This window comes from Oryctolagus cuniculus, chromosome 14, assembly GCF_051225735.1.
Source record: "Oryctolagus cuniculus isolate XC-2025 breed Fujian yellow rabbit chromosome 14, ASM5122573v1, whole genome shotgun sequence".
Classification (NCBI taxonomy): Eukaryota; Metazoa; Chordata; class Mammalia; order Lagomorpha; family Leporidae; genus Oryctolagus; species Oryctolagus cuniculus.
In genome coordinates, this window is record NC_142880.1 from 85,799,093 (window position 1) to 85,820,230 (window position 21,138).

At 44.9% G+C, this 21,138-nt stretch overlaps 2 long non-coding RNA genes across 2 annotated transcripts in view; one reads left to right on the top strand and one right to left on the bottom strand.

Moving 5' to 3' along the window:
• Window positions 1–12,209, bottom strand: part of LOC127492813 (uncharacterized) — a 34,714-nt gene extending 22,505 nt beyond the window's left edge. The window contains exon 1 of the long non-coding RNA XR_016220204.1: window positions 7,780–12,209. This is a non-coding gene — a long non-coding RNA (uncharacterized LOC127492813). The remainder of the gene's footprint in view (window positions 1–7,779) is intronic.
• Window positions 593–19,169, top strand: LOC103349635 (uncharacterized). The gene is made up of 4 exons (XR_517807.5): window positions 593–812; window positions 12,254–12,362; window positions 12,801–12,894; window positions 14,400–19,169. It is a non-coding gene; the product is annotated as an uncharacterized LOC103349635 (long non-coding RNA).
• Window positions 19,170–21,138: the final 1,969 nt, after the last annotated feature.

A 21,138-nucleotide genomic window follows, 5' to 3' on the forward strand; every position in this document is an offset into this window, starting at 1 on the left:
GATGCATGGTGCTTAGACTCAAAGCCACCCCAAAGTAAGCCAGTGTTTTACATTGTGCGCCTGTCTTCCACTCACCACACAAGTTGTTATTGCAAAGCAGAATTTTGGTTTCCAGACTCACACAGTCTGCTGGTTATTATGAAATGTGTTTACTACTGACTCTGTTTGTGTCGAAGTACCCATAGGTTTCTGCATCATGCCTCCTTGAACATGTGCAAGATTTTCCAAAGAACAGAGGGACCACAGATCTCCAGGGTGCAAGCCAGAGAATAACATTTGTAGGTTTAAAAAGGTAAGTGAATGACAAAAGTAAAGTTTTCATTCTGCTGAGTGCTTTTCACCCTGTTTAGCCTCAAAGAAAAAGATCTGAAACTCCATAAGATTAGAATCTTATCAGAAGAATTTCACCATGATAATAAAATCACCATGAACTTCACTGAACAACGCACTCATTTGAAAAAAAAAAAAAAAAACTTAAGAACATAGTTAAATTATCTGTTAAATATTAACTTAAATGTGCTCATAGGAGAGTCTGTGGAAAGGTCACAGGAATATGTTTAGCCCAGGTGAATTGCAAAAAAAGAAAAAAAAACCCAAAATCGAAAACATGTCAGTAAATCCACTTTTTAAATTTTATTCTCTTGCCCTAGGGATATCATCCTGAGACAGCGAGGCCCAGTAGCGTTCTTCCTCATCATCTGTGACAGCTGGACATCTGGGGAGCAACGACGCAAGCAGCTCCTGGCAACGTTTTCCCTCATCTTGTGACAAGTTAGGCTTTTTTTCCTACTTTGGTTGAAGTTGTTGGCAAGGTGAGAGTTAAAATTAACCCTCAACTTTTTTCTCTGTAGGTGATCTAAGCGAATGTAGATCTCTCTAGGATTTTGTAATGGTGTAATATCAAAATGTACATGTCACATGCCCTCAGCTCTCTGCATCCTCTGAGGCCACACAGTCGGTAATGCATCCAAAAATGGGGACGCCATAGAACAAGGTCATTGAAAAGTGTGAGGAGATGAGTGGTTTGCTGCTGTTGTTTTTAGAACAAGTGCAGTAAGCTCTGGTGGGTGTCTATCCAACTGTCACACCAACTTTCTTGATAAGATCTGACGTGTGAAGTACATAAACCTGTTCTGTTGTATCAGTGTGGCCTGTATGGAAAAGGTTAGATAGATGCAGAATATTGCCCAAACATGCTGTTTAATCTTGGTGATAACAGGAAAGAAAATGGAGGTGTGAAGTCAGAAACCATTGAGGACAGTATCAGTATAAGCAATTTGTATGTGTGGGGTGTAGAGAAGTTAAGAGGGGTTACATTCTTTAGCACTGTCATTCACAAAAAAGGAGCATGTCTCTCTGTCTCTATGACGCTGCCTCTTCCAAGAACCCTGAACGGTTTATCAGGTAGTACCAGTTCTGCCTACTAGAAAGCAGGAGGTATATTTTATCTCCTTTCTGCTTTTAGCCTTCAATGAAAAGAAATAAAAACAGTGACCACATAGTTGAAAAATCCTTTCTAATGAAGAGTTGATGAAATTTGAATTCCCATAGAAATAAGAGAACCCCAAACTTTACTGGAATGGTATTAGAAATCCCGTGTTCATAGAAATACTCATTTAGTCCCAAAATCCCCCTAGCCAGAGCCATAGCTGAGTATCTTTGTCACAGGTACTTAGAGGAGTTTCATTAATCCCTGTGGAGACTTACTTTCACTGATAGGCCAGTAAACCATATCCTTAAAAAGGGAAGTCTTGGTTTGTAGCACTTGCTGGTTTCCATGTTGTTAAGTACCTCACTGCAGCAGGTTTCAAGCCACCAAAGGTAGCTCCAGTTTACAACTGGTTATTTTTTCATCCTGCTTCATTATGAGCTAAAAATCTTACCCAACAGCTCTCACATTGGCACTAAGGAATTCACATAAAGGTTGTAACCCTTTGCCAGGCTCACGGTTGTCACGCACGTTTCTATTTATAAAGGTGGTTGCTCCACCATTTGGGCAAGTTCTAAGTTTCAGCAATGTGTGCATCCTATGCTTTTGTAACTAGTTGGTAGTCTTTTTTTTTTTTTTTTGACAGGCAGAGTGGACAGTGAGAGAGAGAGAGACAGAGAGAAAGGTCTTCTTTTGCCGTTGGTTCACCCTCCAATGGCCGCCGTGGCCGGCGCGCTGATCTGATGGCAGGAGCCAGGTGCTTTTCCTGGTCTCCCATGGGGTGCAGGGCCCAAGCACCTGGGCCATCCTCCACTGCACTCCCTGGCCACAGCAGAGAGCTGGCCTGGAAGAGGGGCAACCGGGACAGAATCCGGTGCCCCAACCAGGACTAGAACCCGGTGTGCTGGCGCTGCTAGGCGGAGGATTAACCTAGTGAGCCACTGCGCCGGCCTTTTTTTTTTTTTTTTTTTTTTTGGACAGGCAGAGTTTACAGTGAGAGAGAAAGACAGAGAGAAAGGTCTTCCTTTTCCATTGGTTCACCCTCCAATGGCCGTGGCGGCCGGTGCGCTGCAGCCGGCGCACCGCGCTGATCCGATGGCAGGAGCCAGGTACTTATCCTGGTCTCCCATAGGGTGCAGGGCCCAAGGACTTGGGCCATCCTCCACAGAGAGCTGGCCTGGAAGAGGGGCAACCGGGACAGAATCCGGCGCCCCAACCGGGACTAGAACCCGGTGTGCCGGCGCCGCTAGGCGGAGGATTAGCCTAGTGAGCCGCGGCGCCGGCCAGTTTGTAGTCTTAAAAGGGAATCTTTAGTTCCCTGTTGATGAAATTTTCCAAAAACATTTGCCTCGCATCTATCCTCCTGCTTGTCTTTTTTTTCGCTCTCTTTGGTCATGTGTCCAATTCAAAAAAGCATCTGAATCTCCCAGCACAGAAAAGCGGAGGGAGGAGGGAAATGGAATGATAGTTCTTTGAATCGTTCCGTGTAACAATTCCCTATATATAACAAGTTCCCCAAATTCATTGTTTATTTTTTTTAAAATATAGCATTTGGGGTCATGGGGTGGGAAATCCTAACTGAAAAGACGGGGTCCTAAATGAAATGCAAACAGGAGTCTGGTCTCTTCCGCATCTGGGGGGAATTAATCCCTGCAGATTAGATCATGGGATTAATTCACGTCAGTTGACCAGCAGAAACCTCTTCTGGAGGCTTTATCACAGCACCAATCCAAAAGAAGGTGTCCGTGGTCTTTCAGAAAAGTAGTATCTTCTCATTTTGATGATACCAAAAAGTGATAGGCATTAATAAAGTTCTGACACTTTAAAAAAAAAATAATCAGTATAATTTTGAAAGCAAAAAAAATATTCAGTGACTCTCCCAATTTTGTTCTGAATTTAATCCCATTGGAGATAACAATATATTTGAAATGAAGGGTATCACATATAGAAAAATAAATGACCAAAGGATATGTTTAACTAACAGTTATGGGTAAATTTATTATTTGTGAGTTTCCTTCTCTTTATTGTGTGGAATGTGTAAGTTGTTCCATAATTTACAATTTTTTAAAAGATTTATTTTTATTTATTTCAAAGAGCTAGAGAGAGAGGTAGAGACAGAGAGAGAGGTCTTCCATCCGCTGGTTCACTCCCCAGATGGCTGCAACGGCCAGAGCTGAGCCAATCCAAAGCCAGGAGCCAGGAGCTTCCTCTGGGTCTCCCACGTGGTTGCAAGGGCCGTAGGACTTGGGCCATCTTCTACTGCTTTCCCAGGCCATAGCAGAGAGCTGGATCAGAACAGAGCAGCCAGAACTAGAACTGGCACCCATATGGGATGCCAGCACTTCAGGTCAGGGTTTTAACCTGCTGCACAACAGCGCCAGCCCCATAATTTACAATTTTTAAGGAAATACATTATTTAGGATAAGAAGAATGTTACCATTGTATTCCTTTCTAAAGCTTTATAGTAATACTATATTAATTGGTGTAAATGAATGCAATGATTAAGAATAAATACTATCTCACAAGCAACCAAAGAATTCAAAGGTTATTTTTTAAAATGATTTATTTACTTATTTCATAGAGTTACAGGGAGAGAGGGAAAGACAGAAAAAGAGAGGTCTTCCATCTGCTGAAGCCAGGCTGAAGCCAGGAGCCAGGAGCTTCATCAGGGTCCAACAAGTGGATGGCAGGAGCCCAAACACTTGGACCATCTTCCGTTGCTTTTTCAGGCCATTAGCAGGAACTGGATCACAAGTGGAGCAGTCAAGACTCAAACCGGTACCCATATGAGATGCTGCATTGCAGATAGCAGCTTTACCCATTATGCCATAATGCCAACTCCCAATGGATGATTTTTTAATGTAGAAGTTATTCCTAATATTAGATGAGGGCTAGGTCTATTTCAGAATGAAATTTCATATTGCCCATTAAACCTGACATGTCCAGAACTGAACTCTCATCTACACTGACTAGCCCTGCCACACCAAACCTGCTGCATCTGCCGTTCCCTAATCTCTGGTACTGGCGATGCCATCTCTCCACTCGCTGTGGACAAACAGCTTAGATTCCTATCTCAGCCTAACCCATCTGGCCCATTATGATATTCTGTTGGCTCTACCTTTAAGTCACATCCAAAATTTCACCACTGTTCACTGGTACCATCCTAATGAAAGGGACCAACAACTTTCGAGTGACCTACTAGAGCAGCACCAAAACTAGTCTCCTTGCTTTCCCCTTTGTTTCCAGTGATCTTTTTATGAACACAAGAGCCAACTCAAGTCACAATGTTATACTTCTCTATTTAATAGCTTTCAATGACTCCTCATTTAATTCAGAGAAAGGCCATGTCCTTACCGTGGCTTACAAGATTCTATGTCATTGCCACTCCTTCCCCTCAGTCGCTCTGACCTCATCTCTCACTACCCTCTCCGTCACTTAGTCTTCACCAGCCACACTGTCCTTCCTACTCTAGGAGTGAAGCATCTCAGGGCCCTTGCACTGGCCATTCCCTCTGGCTGGAATACACCTCCCCAGGATGTGCACCTATTGACTTCCTCAGTGCTTCAGATCTCTGCTCAAACAGCACCTTCTCAATGAGATCGAAAGTGATCACTTTTAATAGTACAAAGTACTCCTCCCCACACACTCAGTCTCTCCGTCCCTGCTCATATGTATTCAATAGGACTATTGACCCCTCTATTAGCTTGTTTAATTCTTACAAGCAGCCCCACGACATAGGGACTCCTGTTATCCAGTTTACAGATGAAGAAACTGAGCCTTAGAGAAGCTAATTACTCATTTATTACTCATCTATTTATCATCCCTCTCCTGCCCTTGAAGAAGGCCAGGATTTCTGTCAGTTTTATTCTATCTTGTCGTAGTGCCAGAGAACCATAACTAAAAAATAGGAGACAGTAAATTTTTATTAAATTAATGAATAAATAATGATATTTCAAAAAGAAAAAAAACCTGGGTATCCAATATAGGGCTAGTGTGTAATTGTAGCAGGGTATCATCACTGTTTCATAAACAGAACATTTTTAGTTTACACTAAAAGGAAGGCCATCAACCTCAGTTAATAATGAGATAAAGGTAGCGTCAGGAAAACTTCACCACACTGTTCTTTTCTTAACACTTTGTCACTGATGGACAAGGACCCACAGACCAGTTTTGGGGAAACACTGATCCACAGAAAAATATACTTCTACCTATATTACTTCGGCCGGCGCACCGCGCTGATCCGATGGCAGGAGCCAGGAGCCAGGTGCTTTTCCTGGTCTCCCCTGGGGTGCAGGGCCCAAGCACCTGGGCCATCCTCCACTGCACTCCCTGGCCACAGCAGAGAGCTGGCCTGGAAGAGGGGCAACCGGGACAGAATCCGGCGCCCCAACCGGGACTAGAACCCGGTGTGCCGGCGCCGCTAGGCGGAGGATTAGCCTAGTGAGCCGCGGCGCCGGCCCAAGAAAGCAACATTTCAATTCCTGAGTCCAGAAAGAAATGAGGGCCAACATAGAATCTATAGAAAACGAGGCTAAAGGCTTCAGACCTGCAGCTGATGTAACTCCTCTCTGGTGGTGACGATAACAGCTGCCTTACCTACCTAGCAAGGTGCTGTCACAGTCAAAGGAAAGAACAGACAAGAAAACCAAAGGTTAAACCCCGATCATGATGCGTTTTAGCACTTAATGGATCCTTGTTTTATGTCAGACACTCACTCTTCTGACATATAAGCCGAGCTATGAAGGACACTCTATTCTCATCTCCAGTTCACAAATGAGAAAGAGACTTAAGGCTTGAAGAAGTTAAATTATTTGCCGGGCCACACAGTAAGTAGAGGAGCTAGAATATAAACAAGAGTAAATTCCTAGGACTTCCGGCCTTGATCCCTGGACTATTGAGCTCCTCACTACACTACCCAGATTGTTTTTATGATACACCTTTTACTGAGCTGTAGAGTTTATAATACAATGGGTACCTCCTTCTCTCTTTTCCTTCTTCACCCCTTCCCTCCAGTCTGTCGGGTTTCCCCCAATAAACTCTTTCCCTCCTCCCCCCCCAAAAAAATATATATAGATATAATGGTTAGATGAAGAAGACAGTGTCCCAAAATAAAAACAGTGACTTCTGTTTGGAGGGGCCAGGAATTTTATATATATATATACTTTGTAAATGCCAGGATAAACCAAGAGCTGGGTCTAGTGCGATTAACGTAGAGCTGTTTCACAGCAGAAGGAGTTTTGACTGTAATTTGGCAGGAAAGGAGAACATGGCACTGAGGAGACAGGTCATGCTCCAGGTGGACAGCAGGTTGTGCAGACAAGCTATTAAGACAGATGGAGGAGACAGCAATGTGTCTACATGATGCCAAAACATCTGGCCAATTCAGCTTAAAAAAAAAAAAGGAAAGCTCCATCAATGTAGTGAATTTCTTCAGTCAATCCAGATGTTTGGCATCTTGTAGACAAAACATCCAGATGATTAACTGAAGATGTGACAGAGTTGACTGGATTAACCAGATGTGATAGCATTGTATAGACATAGTGTCAGACATTTGCTTGGCCGGCGTGGAGTCCAGCTGGAAAGGAGATAGGTGGGCTGGGCAGTGAGAGGGGCTTTGCAGCAGAGGACTTGGAGCTTAGATTTGATGCAACTGGGAGCTGCTGGAAGAGCAGTGAGATGGGAATGATGCTCAAGGAAGAGGATTCTGTGTGGAGAGAAAGCGAAAAAAAAAAAATCAGGAAGAGTTGTAGACAGGAAAGAGAATATTAGGAGAGTGCAGGTGTGTGTGAGGTAATTAGAGCCTGGACCAGAAACAGGCTTGGGAAGGCAACAGGAAGAAGTGGATCTGAAAAACATTATAGGAAAAGAACAGGAAGTCATGATGGGCTAGACAAGGGAGTGAAACTGCACATCACCCCAAGGTTGGAAGCCTCGAGGCCTGGGAAAGCAGCTGCCGTGGAATCACCACAGTGGTAAACCAAGAAGGAATTCCCAGGAGCCCCCCCACACACAGCCCTCCATCCAGAGGCCACAGGCAGAGCTGCAGGCAGGGACCGTGGAGAACACACACACAGCCCTCATGGACATTTTAGAGCTACCTAAATAGATTTTTTTTCAAATCCAGTTTCATGAATGGATCAAGAATGCTTGATTCAGAATATCAAGTAGATACAACTTCAGTGAAAAGTCTGTAAAGGCAGTATTTTAATAACAGTTGCTTTTAGGCAGTATGCCATGTAACCAGGAGGTGTAGGGTGTAAGTAAATTACTAGAAATGAGATTATCAGAAATTGTACACTATGTGTATTACTTGAAAGATTAGTATAATAGGGGCCGGCACCGTGGCTCACCTGGTTAATCCTCCGCCTGCGGCACCGGCATCTCATATGGGCGCCGGGTTCTAGTCCTGGTGGCTCCTCTTCCAGTCCAGCTCTCTGCTGTGGCCTGGGAGTGCAGTGGAGGATGGCCCAAGTGCTTGGGCCCTGCACCCGCATGGGAGACCAGGAGGAAGCACCTGGCTCCTGGCTTCAGATTGGCACAGCGTTCCAGCTGTGGTGGCCATTTGGGGGGGGTGAATCAACGGAAAGAAGACCTTTCTCTCTGTCTCTCTCTCTCTCACTGTTTAACTCTATCTGTCAAAAAAAAAAAAAAAAAAAAGATTAGTATAAGAAAAGCCAATTAGCAGGCAAGAATTAATCCAAGCATTTATAATATTTTTAAAATCCTGAATTTATGCAACCTTAGGATATGCAACCTTAGTCTTGTTTTAGACATTTCACAGAATTTTTTAAATTCCAACTATCTTACTTACTGAGAATCAAGTTTATATTTAGAGACAGCTACAAATTCCAATTTATTAGGATGCAAACAATGATAGCTGTATGATAGAGTATACACAACTTTTTTAAAAAAATCAATATATTCATGTACTATGGCTCACTTGGTTAATCCTCCGCCTGCAGCACCGGCATCCCATGTGGGCACCAGTTCTAGTCCTGGGTGCTTCTCTTCCAGTCCAGCTTTCTGCTGTGGCCCAGGAAGGCAGTGAAGGATGGCCCAAGTGCTTGGGCCCTGCACCCGCATGGGAAACCAGGAGGAAGCACCTGGCTCCTTAGAGGCCATTTGGGGGGGTGAACCAATGGAAGGAAGACCTTTCTCTCTGTCTCTCATTGTCTACAACTCTACCTGTCAAATAAATAAAAATAAATAATTAATTAAATATTTAAAAATTTAAAAACAAAAATCTTTAAAAGTTTTCATGTAATGCAAGGTTTTGCAGATTTGCAGTTTCAAATATTTTAAGCTCTAGGTAAGCTTCAAAATAAGCTAATCTCTGCTTTGTTCATGGTTCGATACTGAATTGAGAATCAGTCTCTCCCCTGCCTATCCATGCCTACTCACCAGAAGAGAAACAACACAGAATACAAGATCATAAATGTATTCATGTGCAGAGGAAGGAGAGAGGGAGAAAGGAGGAGAAGGAGGGATGGAAGAGGACGGAGAGGGAGGAGACAGAGGGAGGGAAATACTGGAAGACCCAGAGACTTTACACTCCAAATAAATGAATAAATATATTAATGGGCTTCAGATTCACCCTGGAGGACTGCGAGGGTCCAGGAATTTTGTCAGAATCAGTTTCCCAGGCCTCAGAAGTGACAAGTCCCTAGATCTGGGCCCGGGGTCCAGGAATGAGTTGTTTCTGTGTCTTAATGTGCTCCCCCGACTGATCACTTAGATGGATGCTGCCCTAAAGCTGAAAGCCAAAGAATGAAAAACATGGAAAGAATATGAGAAGGCCGGCGCCGCGGCTCACTAGGCTAATCCTCCGCCTAGCGGCGCCGGCACACCGGGTTCTAGTCCCGGTCGGGGCGCCGGATTCTGTCCCGGTTGCCCCTCTTCCAGGCCAGCTCTCTGCTGTGGCCAGGGAGTGCAGTGGAGGATGGCCCAGGTGCTTGGGCCCTGCACCCCATGGGAGACCAGGAGAAGCACCTGGCTCCTGGCTCCTGCCATCGGATCAGCGCGGTGCGCCGGTCGCATCGCGCTGGCCGCGGCGGCCATTGGAGGGTGAACCAACGGCAAAGGAAGACCTTTCTCTCTCTCTCTCTCTCTCTCACTGTCCACTCTGCCTGTCAAAAAAAAAAAAAAAAAAAAAGAATATGAGAATCTAAAATGGCAGAATAGACTTAATTTTTCTTCTCAACCAAGAGTCAATTTCCCTTATGTCTCCATTTATGTACTTGAACTCCTAGGTAATTTCACAGTGTTGTTGATATGCAGAATGTTTCACAGAAAGTGCCCGAAAGTCAAGTACAGCTATGTAATCAACCTGAGCAGCCAAAAGACAAATAGGACAGCGTGTCCTCAATTCCCAGCATTGCCTACTACCTCCTGCCTGAAAGCAGTGTTTACATGATGGGGAAATGTACCTCATGATCTCAGGCTTTCTAGTTCTTCAAGGCTAAGTGAGTCACTTATTTAGGTTCACTAAAACAATGAGTGATTTATACAGGTGTTTGAATATATCCTCCCCATAGCCATCATTGTATGAGAAATGCCTCAAAGTTAGAACATAGCAAACTAGTTATGCAAAAAGCTAATCAGTGAAATGCTCCCCCACCCCAAGTATAACATTAAAATGAGCATGTTTGTTTCTCCACACGTAATCTTCTAGATGTCTCTTTTTGGCAAGACAACTGTATTTACAAGAAAGATTGGTGGATTTTTTTTTACCCTTGAAACTATGGGTTCATTTTCCTTAAACTCAACTCATTTTCTTAAACATTTTTTGCCCAAGGATATAGGAAAGAAAATAAGAAATTGGAAGAATTTTATTAGAGGCTCTTTATTCCCTGAGCTGTCACAGTTGAAAGTCAAATCTGCTTTTAACTTACTTTGAATAATACTTTTGAAGTACATCAAGAATTTCACCTGCAAACCAAGGAGTTTTGACTTGAATAGTAACTTTTTCCCACTCACCTAGTGGCACTTTCAAATCCCATTCAGCAGTCACAGGCAAATGGTATCAGTCCTTACTGAGAGTATTGCAACAAGATAGGATTGCAACAGAAACCCCTTGGGAATTTTCAGAACATTAATTACTCATGTTATTTTTTTTTCTTTTAAGGTTTATCTTATTTATTTGAAAGCCAGAGTTACAGAGAGGCAGAGGCAGAGAAAAAGAGGTCTTTCATCTACTGGTTCCCTCCCCCAAATGACCGCAACAGCCAGAACTGAGCTGATCCGAAGCCAGGAGATTGTTTTGGGTCTCCCATGCAGGTGCAGGAGCCCAAGGACTTGGGCCATCCTCTGCTGCTTTCCCAAGCCATAGCAGAGGACTGGATCAGAAGTGGAGCAGCCAGGACTTGAATCAGCACCTATATGGGATACCAGCGCTGCAGGCCAGGGCTTTAACCCACTGTGCCACAGCGCTGGCCCTAGTACTTGTGTTCTGATACAGGTTAGTACAAAAAGAAAAATTCATTCCCATTTATCTTGTCCCCCACATAAAAATACTAATCTTCAAAGCCTCTACTTAAACCATAATATTGATAGGGATAAGAACCACACAGAAGATTCTTCATTGGGGTGAATCGTTGGTTCTACCATTTTAAATTGCATGAAATGACTTTTGAGTACTGTATTTTTTCCCTCAGACATGTTCTAGCCCATAAAGTGTCTTTACATGAATTGAAGAGGGACCCATTTCTCTCATTTTCCTACATGAGTCAGAAAATTGTGATAATACTTTGATTTTCTTTGAACAAAACATCCTACTGAACCTGCAAGAAAAACTGTCATAATATCAAATAATAAATATCAGATCTATGCTACGATATGACTTGTATCCTTTTAGACCTGGTGCCCTTGTTCAGTGCTCAGCTGCGCAGCCCTTCCTCCCCTCATCACTGCCAGCCAGCCCAAATGCTCTTTAGCTCTTCTCAAAGATCTTCCTGCCAAATCCAATTCCATGTTTTCAGAATTTTCTCCTCCTTCTCATAAACCTGACTCTGTTCTGTACTTTTCCTACCTGTAGTCCTTGTCCTGTACCTGATTTCTGTGGACTTCATTCTTAGGCACTGAGATAGAATGGCCATTGGAGCAAAGGTGTGGAGTAGGTGGAAGCTGCAGTGTTGTGCTCCATCTGACTTGGCCTGTGCCAATTCACTATAACCCGCAGCCAACAGTCCAAATACTTGTCTTCTTGTAAGCACTTTAAACACAGGCATCCAGATTTAATGACAAGAATTTGTGACTTGGGCCATAGATATTCCGTCTCATTTGCAGAGGCTCATGTCTTATCCATGAAGAAGACTTGGAAGTTCAGACTTGCAGATAACTAAAGAGACTTTAAGTGCAACCTCTGTCTAGGACTCTGCCTCTGGTCCCCAGTCTTCTGAATCACAGGGAAGACAGCTCTTCACCAAGCCCGCAGTCCATTGGCCACCCGGTAAAATGAGGAGCGAAGACATTCCTCCCAGCCCTGTGGGGTATATGAGTATTAAATGTGACTCTTCGAGGGCTGGTTATATGACATTTTCTTGACCTTCTGGACTGGGAGTTCATCGTGTTCCTGATGACATGATGACATTCTGATATGGCCATGACCTGCCAGTTGCTCCTGGAGAACTTTCACTGTGGGAATAATATGGATAATGTATTTAGTTCCTCTCTCCAAAGCAAAGCTTTGCTAGCAAGGATTAATAATGCACTAGAATGGTACACTTCTCTGCCTCCTCTCCTGAAATATCCAGAACACTCCATGTCTCCTGAGGCTAATTGGTTAATAACAGAGCTTTCTTTTTCCCTCCTGACAATCCCATCAAGAACTGCCTGAAGAAGAGACAGCTTCCAAAATCTGTGGTGGCCAAGGAAGTCTGCCAGCAGCTGAATGCCAGCTCTCTTTGCCTTCTAGTCTGCATTTTCCTTACTGTCGGTGAGTAAGACTTATCCTGCCAATAGGGGGGGATGTTTTATTTTGTTTTGTTTGCAAGTGTACTTTTCTCCAACCACCTTATGTGCTGGAAGCACGTTAAATATTGACCTAAAAATGTTAAAACACCTTCAAGAACCAAGCAGTTTTCTTTTCTTGGCCAATATAATCGGGGCAAGATTTGGCATTTGCATGGTGATCTAAAATTACTACAGGCTAGGAAACGGCCTTGGTGGTTACTGACCTATGTCTGGTTAAACCTTAAGGAAACTGCTTCCATGATAGGACTCAAATGCTTCAGAATTTGTTGGAATGTGGTCAACAGAAAAATAAAATTTCAAATCCCGGTTTACTTGCCTGAAGGACTTCCATGAGGTAGAATAAGTCTACAGGAAACAATTCCATCTTCCAGAGTGAATATTCACTCATTTGCTTTTCCAGCCAGGAGTTTGGAAGAAGCCAGCAGGCAGTGCAGTCATTTGGTAATGTCTTTCCCAGTGCCAAGATGGATTAATGCTGGGAGATCTTACAACTGGTGAGTAATCAGTAGTGCTTGCAGACCCTCCAAAATCCCCAAGGTGTGATTATTCTCATACGTAGGTTTCTGTCATCATCCTCCAAAGGGTGCTTTGTCATTTCCTTTACTCTTCCCTCTCTGGGCCCTCAAGTCCGGATCGCAAGGGTGACACAGTTTCCAGGTCATTGCCAATCTTCTCAAACCAAGTTGGTGAGCACTTTGAGACAGTGCTAAAATGTGAGGGTCATGCTAGCAAAATTACATTGGTTTCCTTTTAAATGATTCTGGAAAGCAATGAATAGCTATTTATTAAAATGTGATTCAGGGCCCAAATCATACTCTATGTCCATTACCTTGGTTTATTATGCTCCTACCTAATCCTCAGGCTGATATTAAGATGGCATGGACCTACGAAGTTTTTATCCTCTGAACTATCAAATTCAAATATGTAAGATTTGGGGCAGGTAGGTGGCACAGTAGGTTAAACCGCAGCGTGGGATACCCATAGCTCACATCAAAGTACCTGTTGAAGTCCTGGCTCCTCCACTTCTGATCCAGCTTCCTGTTTATGCATCCTGGGAGGCGGCAGGTGATAACTCCAATGCTTGGGCCCCTGCCCCCCACATGAGAGATCCTAATGGAATATGAAGCTCCTGGTTTCAGCCTGGCCCAACTGTGGCTGCTGTGGGTACTTGGGGAGTGACCCAGCAGATGGAATTTTTGGGAAACTAGGCCAAATACATTCCAGAATCTGAGAAGCTCTTATCAGCAGCCCCACTGTGTTGCCTAAACTGAGTTTTGCTCCTGATTTGAGGTAGCCAAGCCACAGGCCAGTGGCTTTGCTCTGGCTAATGTCAGAATCACCCAATATCTTTGAAAAACACAGATATCTATCAACCCTAGGACTCTGCATTCTTAAGTGGCCGGGGTGATTGCAATGATGATCCCAGTTTGAGAAACTCTGATTTGAGCAGCTTCCAAACAGCCCTATCTGTTCCTGCCTTGTCTTGGAACTGGGTGAGCTTTTCTGAACCACATAGACCTGCTGCTGTTTTTCCTAAACCCCGTTCGTTGTTGACTCTGGTTACCATGAGCTCCAAACAGGTCACAGGGAATCAAGCTGCTGCTGAGGGCTTAGGAACCCCTTCTCCCCACACCCAGCCCCTTGAGCCAAAGAAATACAAGTAAGAGAGAACAAGAGTTGTAGAATCAGTAGCAGCTAGTGTGGAACCATGGCTGTGAGCTCCAAAGATTTAAAGGCCTGAGACTCCAGCCTTGATCAAAAGCAGATAAAAGGCCCTTCTCCCTGCCAAGGCGATCTAACATGCTGTAGCACTTACTGTACTGGTGAAGTTCATAAAACAACCCTGATGAGGCCTTTGTTTTCTAAGAGAAAGGAAAAAAGAAAAGGAAAAGGCTGGGCCAAGGCTCCATGCGCAGGGTAGTCCGTGTTGCAGGCTCTGGAGAAGCAGCAGTTCTGCCCACCTGCACCCAGACTGGGCTTTATCTCCTTTCACCTCCAGGCTCCAGGTACTTTCCCTCTGGGCTGGGGCCTCTGTGGCGCCCTGCTCAGCATCTGCCTGAGCTGCCAGACAAGAGTGGGGAGGCTGACCAGCAAGCACTCAAGTGGGAGCTCTTTCGTCAGGACTGACCGGGAAGCTAAGCTGGAGGAAGAATCTGACACGAGCAAGGCCACGAAGGCAAGGTGGGGGTACCCCTCACTCCAAAGGCTCCTCCGTGGCTTCTCCTCCCGAGCCGGACCCAGGGGCCTCGCACGAAATATGTTCTTGTTCCTACTTGCACCTAAAACCTGTCTGGCTTCACCCAGAAATAATTCTCAGCGGACCTGAGGAAACGTCACTGCCCAGTATCCTTTGACATCTCAGACAACCCGAGTGATGTTCTCACTTTCTCCAGGGCACACCTTTTGTGCAAACTCTCTCAGGACAGCCGTGAGGGGAAGCCTGCGTACACCAAAGGCTCCTGGTCCCTATTCTGCTCCTACCGGTGGGGAACCGCACCCCAACACCCGCCATCCGCCGCTGACAGAACCGCCGAGCCGGGACTGCGGTACTCTGACGACGGGAAGAAACCCTTAACACGATTTTAAGGAAAAGAAGATCATGAATAAACATGGGGCGGTAGCACCCACGTCGTTACAACAGGCGGCGGTGAAACCCTATACTTTTAATAAGAATGCGCCCTCTCTCGAAGGATCTTCCAGTGACGGGCCAGGACCTGATTTACCCATTTCGACTCTGGTATTAGACTACGTCTCAGCCAAACAACTGCCTCACCACCGCAGTGACTGTGACCTTTCAGAGCACGGCTGGGCGCGGCGCGACCTCGGCCAGTGCATTAAGAAACCTGCGCCGAGAGCGGACAGACAGCGGCCTGCTGGGGGCTGCCGCGAGCCCGGCCTGCACGCTGCTGCGCATGCGCCCCGCGTGCCACGCGCGGCTCCGGGACCCTCTCGGGGGAGGGGCGGGGCGGGGCGTGAGCGGCGGTCGCCGGCTCCGCCTCGGCGTCTGGGAGCGCGGTGTCGTCTGGGGCACCCTCGCCTCTCACCCCGACCGGAAGTCTGCTCAGGGATTTGTCCCGACGTCGTCGTTAATTAGCGCTTTGTGGTTTGCATAGGGTGACGTCATCTCTGCTCCGCTGCGCCCGGCCACGCTGGGGCCTGGGTCGGGGAGGCTCCCCCGGGACCTCGCTCCCCGGCGCCCGGCCCGGGGCCTGCATTGTTTAGTGCTACTGCTGGCTGGTTAAGTGCGCAGCATCGAGGTTTTCTCCCCCTTTTTCGGAGTTGGAAACACAGGACATGCCCTCTTAAATGTCTGAGCCTCCAGGCTGTCTACCTCTTCATTCTGACGCACTTCCTTCCAGCCTCCCGCCCGCGTTTCTTTGCGGCTGTCTTTCAGGTTTTTCACATTGCTTAGCTACAGTCGTTTTATAAATATGTCACCTTGTGTCCTACCTTTTTAGCTTAGTATTGTAGCAGCAGTATTGCACATAGCTTCCCTTTAAAAGCTCCCAAAGAGTCCCTTTAGTGGAGATGGCATCAGATACTTAGACGTTTCCCTTCGTGGAAACCGGAGATGTCTCTAGGTTTTTGCTAGCACATGGCCAAACCTCCACGCTTCCCCACGCTTGCCCAGGTTTAATGGTTCATGAGACATGATGGGGCATAGGCTGAGAGACCACACCTTGAAAGTGTGATGTTCTGCCTTGCTGATGGTGGGGAGCAAGGGTGGAGATTGCCTGCCTGCAGGGTGAGTTTTTGTGCCTTTGCCATGGGGATAGAGTCAGAAAAGAGGGGAAGCCAGCATCTGTCCTCATGAAGATAAGTGCCGATGAATCTGGGAACACTGATATTGAGCACTTAGTTTTAATTCTCTTAGTCACAGCCTCCAGTGTTCTGGGGGAAATCGTCCTTGTCCCTTTTCCTAAAAGATGGGAGAAGTACAGGAGAAAGCACTGGGCCTAAGGGAGGAAACGGTAGCACCACGCAGTGCATTTTCTGCCCTGCCGTGCTCTGGCCCTTTTCTGTAAGGAGTCTTCGCCCCCACTTCCTGTAAGAGCAGCACAGAGTTTCTGTAAGATGCCAGATTTCTGGGATAAGCAGAGTCCTGAGCCATCAAAACCGTCTGTGAGCTCCTGCCTAGGCCTCCTCTTTTATCTCTTGCAGATCACCCTGTTTGATAGTTGTGACACTGGAAGGGAATGGTGGAAGAAAGGCTGGTGGTTTGAGAATAGATCAGCCTCCCAGGGCCTTTGTCTGGAAGATCTCACACACTCTACCATAGTTGGTGCGGTTAGCGAAGGCCACGTGACTCTGCTAAGAGTGACTGTCAGCGCTGGGAGATCACTGTCCAACCAGGGAGTGAGCAGGAACAGCATCACCCTCTTTGCTGCCTGGCAACTTACTTTTATCAGACAAAATGTGACCCAGACTCTCCAGCCAAGCCAGTTTTCAGTATTGTGTGTTTCTGTGAGGAAAGCTCCGTTGACCAGATGGCCACATGCTGCATCCTGGTTGCAGGTCACAGCACAAAGCAGGCAGTTTCGTGTAATTGATGTGTTCTTTGCAAGGCAGCTCTCCATTCCTGACGCATGTGAGACGTAGCAGTAAAGCACTGACATAATGTCAGGAGGGAGAGGCTGGTCATGGTGGCTCTCTCTGCCACCAGAGAGAACCAGAAGAGGCGCCTGCTGTTCCCCCAACCCCTTTGCAGAGCAGCTCCCTCTACGACAATGCAGTGGTCACCTCCTTCTGGCCCACTGCCTCCCCCCACACACACACACTCTCCACCTGGAAGGAAGGCAGATCACCGTGTCTCCACAGGGGGGTTGCTCTTGCAGGAGACCCAGCCCTCTGAGGGCAACACCCCAGACCTGGCTGCCAGCAGCAAACACACCAGCTCCCAGTTCTCCCCAGGTGCTCATTTCAAAATACCCATGGATTCTCCATGCTTCCATTTTTGGAGGACGGTTTCCTTGTTGCTGTCCAGCTCACACAGGATGGGGAAAAAGCCAACTCCCGTCTCATCATGTCCAGTGAGGTCAGTCCCTCCAGGCCTGTGCTCTCAGCATCCCTTCCTCCGACAACATTCTCTAGGCATTGCTGACCCTGCTGTGTTCTGACTGTTAAAAGGTCACCTGCGTTTTGAATTCTTTCCACTCTCCTCCCAGTTATTTGTGATAGCCTCTTAGAAGCTTAAAAATAACATCTATTCCCCAAGTGGTTTTGTGTATTTCCATTTGGCAAAACTTTATTTTGTTCCATGTGTTTCTAAGGGAACAAAAATGAAAATGGTTTATGTCCTGCTTCCTACAGTGGCTTGACTGATGTTGTCAGAATTGGAATTGTCCCTCAGTCCAGATTGGGTACACCCAACCATCAGCTAAGGCCTAATGCAGACACTTTATAAACTACAAAAACAATGGACATTGTTTGACTGTTGGGAAATCTACTGCTTGTACTTCCTTTAATCAAGCCTTGAGTTTTTTAGTAAAAAGATTCAAGCCACCTAGCGTGGATGTAACAGTATAAAAGTGGATCACACTATAAGCATAAGCTATGACATTTTGTCCCCCTATTAAAAGAAAACTGAAGGGAATATAAGAAGCCATGGTGGAGGACACCAGGTACCAGAAAGGGTCCATGGGGAGCTTCTGGGGTGCAGGAAATACCTATTTGAAGATCTGGGTGATAGCGACATGAGCACATTTACTTTGTGAAAATTAACTGAGCCCTCCATTTATGATCACATTTTTCTGAATGTCTTCTCTACTGTAATAAAGAGTTTACGTAAACAAAAATCTGATGGGTTTTGTTGAGGTAGGCAGTCAAAGCAATGAAAACAATTATTCCTTGATTCAACAAACATTTTCTAGTGCCCATTTGGTACTCAGTGGTAAACACAGACTTTGAACATTCATAGAAATTAGTAGGTCAGGGGCCACATGGCCTGACTTCAAGGAATCTAAAGCCAGTTACCATATAAGTTTAAAATACTCAATGTAAATACCCATATTAGGTTTTTAGTTGTGGCGTAGGCGCCATAATATTATAAGATGTGAATGTTAAGGGAAACTAACTGAGGAGTATGTGGGAATTCTCTGTGCAGTGGTTGCAACTTTTCTGCAAACCTAACCCCACTCGAAGCATAAAATTACAATTAAAAAATACTCAAAGAACGACTGTGAGGGGTAGATTGTTTTGGGGTCAAGAGAATCAGAAGCAACTGTGTAGAAGGAAAGATGTTTGCACAGGGTCTCAAAAGAAGAGTGAGATCAGAATGAAGGGAAGCGATAAAGAGGTTTTTCTAGACAGGGAAACATGATACAAGAAACTGTGGAGAGTGTAGAAGGACAGCAAAGGGTTCTGTCAGGCTGGTGTCCTGGGCATAAAAGAGGAGAGGTGTGGAGTACAATCAGACAGGCAGAGGGCCTTAAAAGCAAACCAGAAAGAGCCTGAAACTTTAAAAGTTAACTGATACACATTAAAAAGCTCTGAATTGCTGTTGAAATCCATTATTTTACAAGAAAAGATAAATATGTTAATTTGAAAACAGATAAGAATTAATATACTCAAAGCATCTCGCCAAGTCCATGTACATCTTCTACAGAGCTAAAGGAATTGAGTCATAACATTTATGGAACATTTGTGATGTGCCTGGTGCTTTATGTCTACTCTCTTATTTAATCATCCTAAGATTCTTATGAAGCAGCTGTTCCTATTTTATCTTACAGATAGAAAATCGAGAACTTGTTTGTTTCCAATAAATACAAAAGAGTCATAAATATAAAAAATAGATACAGCCACCTGAGATCTTGTTTGTTTCCAACAAACACGAAGTCATAAATGTCAAAAATAGATACAGGACTTCATGCCAGAATGTGTGCTTCCGTGGTTGAAATGGAACTCTGAGTTGGAAATATGTTTACTTTTACATTTTATTTAAATTTATTTAACTGAAAAGAAAGTCATCTGGGACTAATTTAAGTTCTTCAAGACATAATGGTCTTGATAAACCCATTTATCAAGTGTGTTTTATGGAATAATTCAGACAAGCGTGTTTGGCAAGGGATAATTATCACACAGAGTACCAAAAGCTGATAAAGTCTGGCCTACACAGACTAGACGCAGTACAAGAGAGCACTTTTCCAGTTCAGTTGGAAACGTGTCTTGTGGAGTCAGAGACAACACAGCTATGCTGCATGGACTGTAGGATGAACATTCTGGCTCTAAGCTGTGAATATTTCCAAGTAGTTCCAAAGAAAAGGATTTAACCTTCCTATCTTGGGGTTTCTAGAAGCATCATAATTTGCCTTTAAAGCCAAGTTTCTATGTATTTGAGAGTCACATGGCTCAATAGTTAGTAATGTCGTTTTCTTTCCCTGCTAAATACTTGGATCAGATGCACTGAAAAAAGAAAGTTTTATTTTTGACTTTTGGTCATTCCCTTATAATGCAGAAATGAAAAGTTCATCAAAGATCTATAGTTTTCACTGAGAATTTCCTACCTTTGGTTTTGTCTAAAACTCCCCCACCACCACCACCACCCTCTCCAGTAAGCCACATAGCAGTTTTTCCTCTCTTTATAACTGTTGAAAGAGAATTAAGTTCCTGAGTGGAAATTTTGCTTTCCTCTAATTCCTGACAGACAGTGCTCTACACCTGACAGCTACAAGGTAGGAAGGCAGCTGAGTTAACAAAGAAGCATTTTGTTCTCAATCTTGCCATGCAGTATCACAGGGTGTGATGAAAACTGGAACAAATATGGAAATCAGAGAGGTGCCAGAACATTACATTTAAAAAATGGAATTATTTGAGTCAATCTGGAATGTCTGGTTCTTTTGGTTTCGGCCTCATGGGTAGCATTGTGCTTCAAAAACAACTTGAATTGGCTACCAGGATTCCAGAAGGGTAACATAATCCTGCACCTTGGTGGAGAGATGCTTATCTTTGTCTACCGTAGGCAGAAAGAGGCTGGATGCATCCACCTTTTCATATTTCAAAATGAAAAGTGTTCAAATAAGTTCCCAACCTGAATGGAATTTGGAAACAAGAGTGGGAGGAAGAACTTACTCAGGTCTTTTTGGATTGTGCACATTTTTGTTTGAAATCATTGCCCCACCACGAGCCAATACCCTTTACAACTACAGAAATATGGAGTTTGGGGGAGATTCATCCTCACCACTTCCTCTTCTGTGATTTGGCATTTAGAGAAAAGATCCCAGGAAAGGTTAGTAATCCAAATACAGCACTCAGACCTCCTGAGGACACAGAGACACTTAAATGAGACCCAGGAGCTGGCAATGGCTCAACTCCTCTTCCAGAAAAAGCAGCCTGGAACCCAGTAACCTCAGCCTGTTACAGCCATGCTGCTACCTCTGCAGAGGCTTCACTGAGGACATTGAACGCGGCAGGTCTCACTTCACTCTTGTCACCAATATACAAAGTTGTAGGGGTGTGTCTGACCTCGATAAAATGTTGGAGAAAACCAGAGGGAATTATAACATATGACGGAAGGAATTTTAAACTGTGTCATCCAACAAGGGGGAAAACATCCCCATCAAGTTCAGGAGACACACCCAAGCTCCTGACCTTGTTGACTTGTCCCATAGTGGGAAAGAATCCCCAGGCTCTTTAGGGACTTAGGGCCTCATCCCCTGAGAGTTGGTCTAACTGCAGCATTCTTCATGTACCTGCTGTAACACACACCTTCATGCTTGACCTGTCCAGCTTAAAGGAGTCTA